This window comes from Equus caballus, chromosome 20 (genome assembly GCF_041296265.1).
Source record: "Equus caballus isolate H_3958 breed thoroughbred chromosome 20, TB-T2T, whole genome shotgun sequence".
NCBI classification, from domain to species: domain Eukaryota; kingdom Metazoa; phylum Chordata; class Mammalia; order Perissodactyla; family Equidae; genus Equus; species Equus caballus.
In genome coordinates this window covers 61,785,446-61,792,265 of record NC_091703.1, presented here as the reverse complement: position 1 = coordinate 61,792,265, position 6,820 = coordinate 61,785,446, and positions in this window count along the sequence as shown.

Genomic DNA, 6,820 nt, shown 5'->3' with positions numbered 1-6,820 from the left:
GAATCAAGAACAGAGATGGAGAATTTAGTGGAGATAAAAAACTGGAGCTGAAAGTCACAAGGAAAAATCATAAGGAACCACAGCCACCCCCACTCCCAACAATCTCAGAAAAATTATGGAATATGCTCATATTTCCAGTACATGAAGGCTCAAGCAGTTGTAACAGGCTATTAAAGAAGATGCTTAAAACAATAAGTTGAAGAAATTTTGTACCCAAAGGCAGCTCACATCTTGATTCCAGCTATATATATAATCAATTACACCAGGACTAAGACTAGGAGTGACTGCTCAATATCTAGTTCCAAGAATAATAGAATTTTATGCTTATTGAAGGTTAATCATTATTTATGTTGACTAGTTATAGCTCCTCCTATGCACAGGTAGAAAGCTATAGAAAAACAAATATCTTTACAGTGAGAAACAATTTTCTAAAAGAAAAACAAATATTTTCTAAAGTTATCTTAATTAAAAAGTATCAAAAGAATTAAATTTGGAACTTATTTCATATATTTATTCTGATGAAATTTCACAGCGACCTCTCAAATATCCATTGTTTATTTTTTTTAAAACAAGAAACTTTATCAAATGATTTCAGTTGAAATGTTCATTCATTTGTCTGCTTAATACTCACTCTTTTGTCAATATCTGTACTACATGCTGTGAGGAAATTTTCCAAAACTTTTTTTACTATTCCCATAAGTAAGCAATTGATTCACGCTTTAAATAAAAAAATGCAAATAACCTTGATTTTGGCATTTGATTTTGAAATAAAAAGTACTTCAAAAGCTTAGCCCAAATTTGCATATCATAAGAACAGATGAATTGTAAATCTGCAAAAATATTTATTTATGATTTTTATTATTCATACGTATAGAGATTGTTAAAATAATAGAGATTATTAAAAATGATACAGAGATTGTTAAAAATAAGTTCTTGGTATTCCAAGTGCATAATACTTGTTGTTTGTTATGCACAAAGGAATAAATTAATGCAACAATATTTAAATGAATAATACTCATTTCAATGTCAGAGTCACCTTAAGCATAGAACATCTGTTTTCAAAAATGTAGATACCACTATATATTTTGCCTAAACATAATAAAAGTATATCCTTAATATTTCATAGAGCATGAATACAATCAACTATCATCCTCTTTATAAAAATTATGTTGGGATTTGGGTGTGGAACTCTGCAATAGAATACAACAGTAACATAAACTAGGGCAGCAATTTGTAATTACTACATCTTGATCAACTAGTTCGTTTTAGAATGCATTTGCTCATTCTTCAACTCTGGCTCAATTTCAATTTAAATAATTGCTCTATTCTTATTTATACATATAAACATATTTTTGTTTATACATATTATTTTACAATTTCTTTCCAATGAACTGGTCCCCAAAGTCTGCCTTAAAGCATGAATGGTATTTTCTTATTAGTATTCTCTAGCTCTCACTCAGAAAATGGAACTGGTGCTTTACTTGGCCACATGGAAGCTCTAGTGACAGGTTTCTCCTGTATATTGCCCTGGCATTCACTTTCCATGGAGGGACACTCAGGTTATCAAGGTTTCATAATGTTTCTACTGAAAATGCAAAAAATACATAATTACTGTTACAGCCCCCAATTTCTCATATAAAAGTAGTTTTTAAAAACTGTGTTCTCAAAAGATTACCCTTGTTTCATGGATAATTAATCTCTAGCAGAATTATACTTACCTCTAAGCCACAATACTCAAGCGTGTGTGTTATTGGTGTTACTAGTAACCCCTAAAAACAATTTGAATAGTGTATAAATGAATCTGATAAATACAGGTCATAATAACAGTAATTATTAGTAAATATATGTTACAATTTGGGAAACAGTATATAAATGAATCTTAGATGTAACTTTAAACCTTTCCTAAGTAACCTTGCTACGGCCAACATGAGAATAAGACTTAACCCCCATTATAAAGCTGGGTTATGATGATCCAGTCAGTACTTATATTTCGAATGATGGAAAATTATTTAAAGTTTATATGCCTGATTATTTGTTTGTAATCTTATTACTAATATTTACTTTGTCAGATTGTTGTTGTGAGGACAAAGTGGTATCTTCTGTGAAAAATGCTAACATCAAGCATGACAAAAAACATGTGTTAAAATCATTCATTTTATTTGTCCTTCTCTCTGTTTCTCCTGATAATTTGATTTTTTTAAATTTTAAAATACATAAAGTTCTCAAATTCTTTCTGATAATAATGAGAATGGTTCAAATAATCACACGATTTTTATTGAAATTTTTCTCCTAAATGTCATGATTATTAATATACAGTTAAGTAATTTATTTATTTTCACATGTTGAAGTCAGTAATTCTGAAACTGGATCTTGAAAATGTAGGATTTGATTCAGTAAAAAGGCAGGTGGCTTTCCAAGCAATGGGAAATTATGAATGAGACAGTGGAAACAATGAGCAGGGCATCTTTGGGAGAAATAGAAGCAGCAGCTGGCCTGAAACAAGTGCAGTTAACAGGAGTATGATAAGGAGCCAAATCTGACAGGTGCAGGGGCACAAAGATTAAGGGTGAGGATGTTTAACATTAAGGGCTATGAATGTGAATGGTTGGGATGGTTAATTTTATGTGTCAAGTGGATTGGGCCACAGAGTGCCCAGATACTTAGTCAAACATTATTGTGGTGTTTGGGGATGAGATTGACGTTTAAATTGGTAGACTGAGCAAAGCAGACTGCCTTCCTTAAGTGGCTAGGACTGATCCAATCAGTTGATGACCCAAATAAACAAAAAAGCTGACCCTCTCCTGAGTAAGAGAGAATTCCTCTGCCTGACAGCCTTTGAACTGGAGATGTCAGCTTTTCCCTGCCTTTAGACTCAAACTGAAACATTGACTCTTCTTGGGTCTCGCTCTGCCAGTCTTCAGACTGGAACTAAGGTTAGTTCACCCGATTCTCAGGCCTTTCAACAGGCAATGCAAGTATGTCCTCACCTTTCCTGGTTTCCAGCTTGCAAACTCATCCTGCAGATCTTGGAAATAGTCAGCTTCCATAATCCAATGAACCAATTTCCTATCGTAAATCATATATATATATCCACATCTTATTGGTTCTGTTTCTCTGGAGAACCCCTGACTTATAAAATGGTGTTTTAGGCAGTTTTTTAAAATAAATTTTAAAATTTATTAAGGTATAATTTACATACAATAAAATTCATCCTGTTTTTTTATACTCTTATATGAGTTTTGACAAATCCATAAAGTCACATAACCACCACCATGATCTAGATATTGAGCTTTTCCAAGACTACAGAGTTTTCCTGTGCCCATTTCTAATCAACCTCCCTGTTTTATGTCCCTATAAGTTTTTCCTTTCCAAGAATGTAATATATATAGGTCAATTTAACGCAAGAGTATTATAGTATTTGACAAGTGGACAATAAAACTGAAACAAGACTCAAGGGCAGCTGACAGGGTAGCTCCGCTCTGTGGACTCTGGAAGTGGATCCCTATCTTGTCTTGGAAGTGATATATAGAAGGGTAGGAAGAGCACAGATTTTGAAGTCTGCAGTTCCGGAGAATGAATCAAAAGTCTTGTGATCTTACATGGTGTGCTTAATCTTCCTGACATTCATTTGAGAATGGGGGGAAAATATCCACTTCATTAGGTTCTCTTGATCTGTAAATATGGTAGCACCTATACATTGTTTAATAGAACAAAAGGTATTAAGCAGGTGATTAAGTAATGTCACAACTAGTAGTAGGCTGCACAAGCCAATGGAAGTTTTTGAAGTGAGAAGTGACCTGATCAGAGCTATTCTTTTAATGTGAAATTGACTTGATATTAAGGTATTGGAAAAATAATCAGTTCAAAAAAACTCTGCAATATTTCTCATTGATCAAATAATGACCTATCGGTCATGGTTATGCCTGGAATCATGTCAAGAAAGGGGCTGAAACAGATTTGATGAAGGCTTGTGTGGAAATAACAAAATGAAGAATTGATTTTTTAACAAGGATTAAGAAGTTCATTTGAGCCATGTAGAATTTGAAATTACAAGCCAAGATTTTCATTAGCATTTAATAGGTCAGTGGGAGAGAGACTGGGAAGAACTGAGGGCTAAGTCACCCAGTGCCATTAAATATGAATCCACTTCAGTTTAGAGTCAGGAGAACAGGGGTGGATCACAGAAAGGACAAGGGAGTAGGAAGTGTCATAGAAGCCAAGGGAACAGAGGGTCTCAAGGAAGGGGCCAGACTCAAAAGATTTAAGTAAGAGAAAGGAGGGCAGGATGGGAAAGTTCAGAAAGGAAAATCATATTTATTGGTGTTTTATTGTACTGGGCGTTTTCACATATGTTATAGAATTTTCTCTTTACAACACATCTGAGAAGTAAAATGTGAGATTCACAAAATTTTAATGGATTGACCAAAGTCATACAACTAGTAAAATGTGGAAGTGAAATTTAATCCTAGATGTTAAAGGGAGAGAGAATTATGAGGCCTTTTGAAGTAGTCAAAAGGAGGTTACTGGTCATCATCAAGAAAGCTATTTCAGGAGGGTTGTGGAAACAGAAGGAGGATTGAAAGAGATTAAAAGTGAGCAGATAGTGAGAAAATGGGTCACTAGTCTTTCAAGTTCTAAGAAAGAGGAGACAAAGATAACAAACTCAAGGGATTAACAATGTCAAAGGGGGACCTCCAGGGACAGAAGATATTAAAATCGCTAGTAGGAAGTTGCAGAGAAGAAAGCTCAAGAGCAATCAAACATGATAACTTTCTGCAGTGCTTTTCTCTAGTTGAGAACTGAACTATATATATTTAAATGCTTTGACTGCTTTGAATGAGAGGGAAGTCTATAATTTTTGTTCTTAACAATGTTCGTTATATTTATTTTTATTTCTTTTGAGAACTTAAATTCTTTTCTGAGGCCAAAGGTATCCTTTATTTTGGAGAAAACTGCTTGAATGTTTAGGCAACAGTTCCATCCTAGAATGGTGAAGTTTGAGACAACTAAGAAAGAAGTGGATCCTTTATGTTGTAAAAGGCTGATTTTTTTGTGGGTGGAGTCATATTCCTGAGTTTTCCCTGTGTGTCTGTTGGGTAATTGTTTGTATTGTAAGTGTATGTGTGTGTATGTGTGTGTGTGTCCAGGCCCATGTCTTTGCCTCTGTTGAGGAAATAACTGCAGAAATACAGGAGCAAAGAGTAGATGAAAAGAGAAAAAAACAGAGAGACATATCTCTATTTCACTCTACCAAGGAACCATAAAAGCATCTGACTTGGTTTGGTGCAAGTCCTACATGTGAATTCTGAACAATCCCAGTTAGTGTATATTAATGCTTGTGCTGACTGCCTTTCTTTTCTTTGCTTGTGTCTGTGTATGTCGCATATATTAAGTCATTTAATCCTCTTGACAGTCCTCAAATCTAGATATTACTATATCAGTTTTACGGAAGTGAAAATCTGTAATTTGTCTAAGGTCACAAAGCTGGTAACTAGAAGAACCAGGCCTGACTCCGGAGCCCAGGTTCTTCACTACCTTCTGTGTTTCCTCCCTAAAACACAAATGCCAGCAAGAGAAGTCATGGTCTGATGATGATTTTCCTGGGGCAGGCTTGGGATAAGAAAGTTTTCTATGAGTGAGAGATTTTCCAGATGTGAGTGGCTATTCTGAATGATCTGGAAAGAGGATAATATTGGGGTGAAGAATTAGGTTTTGGGTCTGCCTTTCAAATGTCATGACAGTGGTAGGATTGTCTAATTTTCCCAGATTTATATTAACAAAATTTAATACTGTGACTTTCCCTACTCCTAATCTGTCTTACATGGAGTATCTGGGGAAAGTGAGTTGGAAAATTAAGTGGGAAAGTTAAGACAGGCCTCACTGAGTAGGAGAGTTACTCAAACAGTTGGCGGAGGAACAGGTCACCTGAGGCCACTAAGATAGCTGGGAGAAGAGTGTTCTAAGAAAAGGGACAAAGAGAGAAGGGATCTAAGGGGAAGATATGCTTGGCATCTTTGAGAAATAGCAAGGAAATCAATGTGTCTGAAATAGGGTTATCAAGAAAAGAAAACTGAAGAAGCAACTGGAAGACAGCTTCTGAAAGGCTTTTCAGGGCCGTTGTAACAGCCACAGCCTTTTACTCAGAGTGAAATGGGAAGCAATGTGCGGTTTGATTAAATGTTTGACATTATATGCTTTAAGTTTTAGAAAGATCCCTCTGGCTGCTCTGCTAAGAATAAACATGGGATAGGAGTGGTGGGCAAGAGGAGAAACCAGGAGGTCTCCTGGAGGGCTATGCATTAACCCTCATCATCAATGGTGGTGCTTCTAACCAGGGTGACAGCAGAGAAGTGATATGAGTTGGGACACGTTTTTCTCTCATGCCCCACAATAAAACCATAAACTCATCTGTCAATTCTAGTTAAAGCTATATTCAGGGTCTGAGATTTTTTTTATCTCCTTCTCTTCTACCCTCTTGATCCAAGCCACTTTTAGCCTGTGCCTAAACTCACACAAGAGCCTCCAGTCTGGCTTCTCTTCTTCCCGCTCCCAACCCTACCCTACCACCAGTCACCATATAACAGTTAGAGTGATTTCTTAACACATAAGTCAAATCACGTCATTTCTTTAAAATTTCCAGGAGCTTTCCATGATATTTGGAGTAAAACTAACATCCACAAAATGACCAATAGAGGTACGTGTGGTCTAACTCATCACGTACCTTGTTAGCCTCTCCTCCTGCCCCTCACCTGACTCTTGTTTCTACCCGTTCTTCTCCGGCCTACTCTAGGCTATTTGTACTTGCTGTTCTCCTACCTAG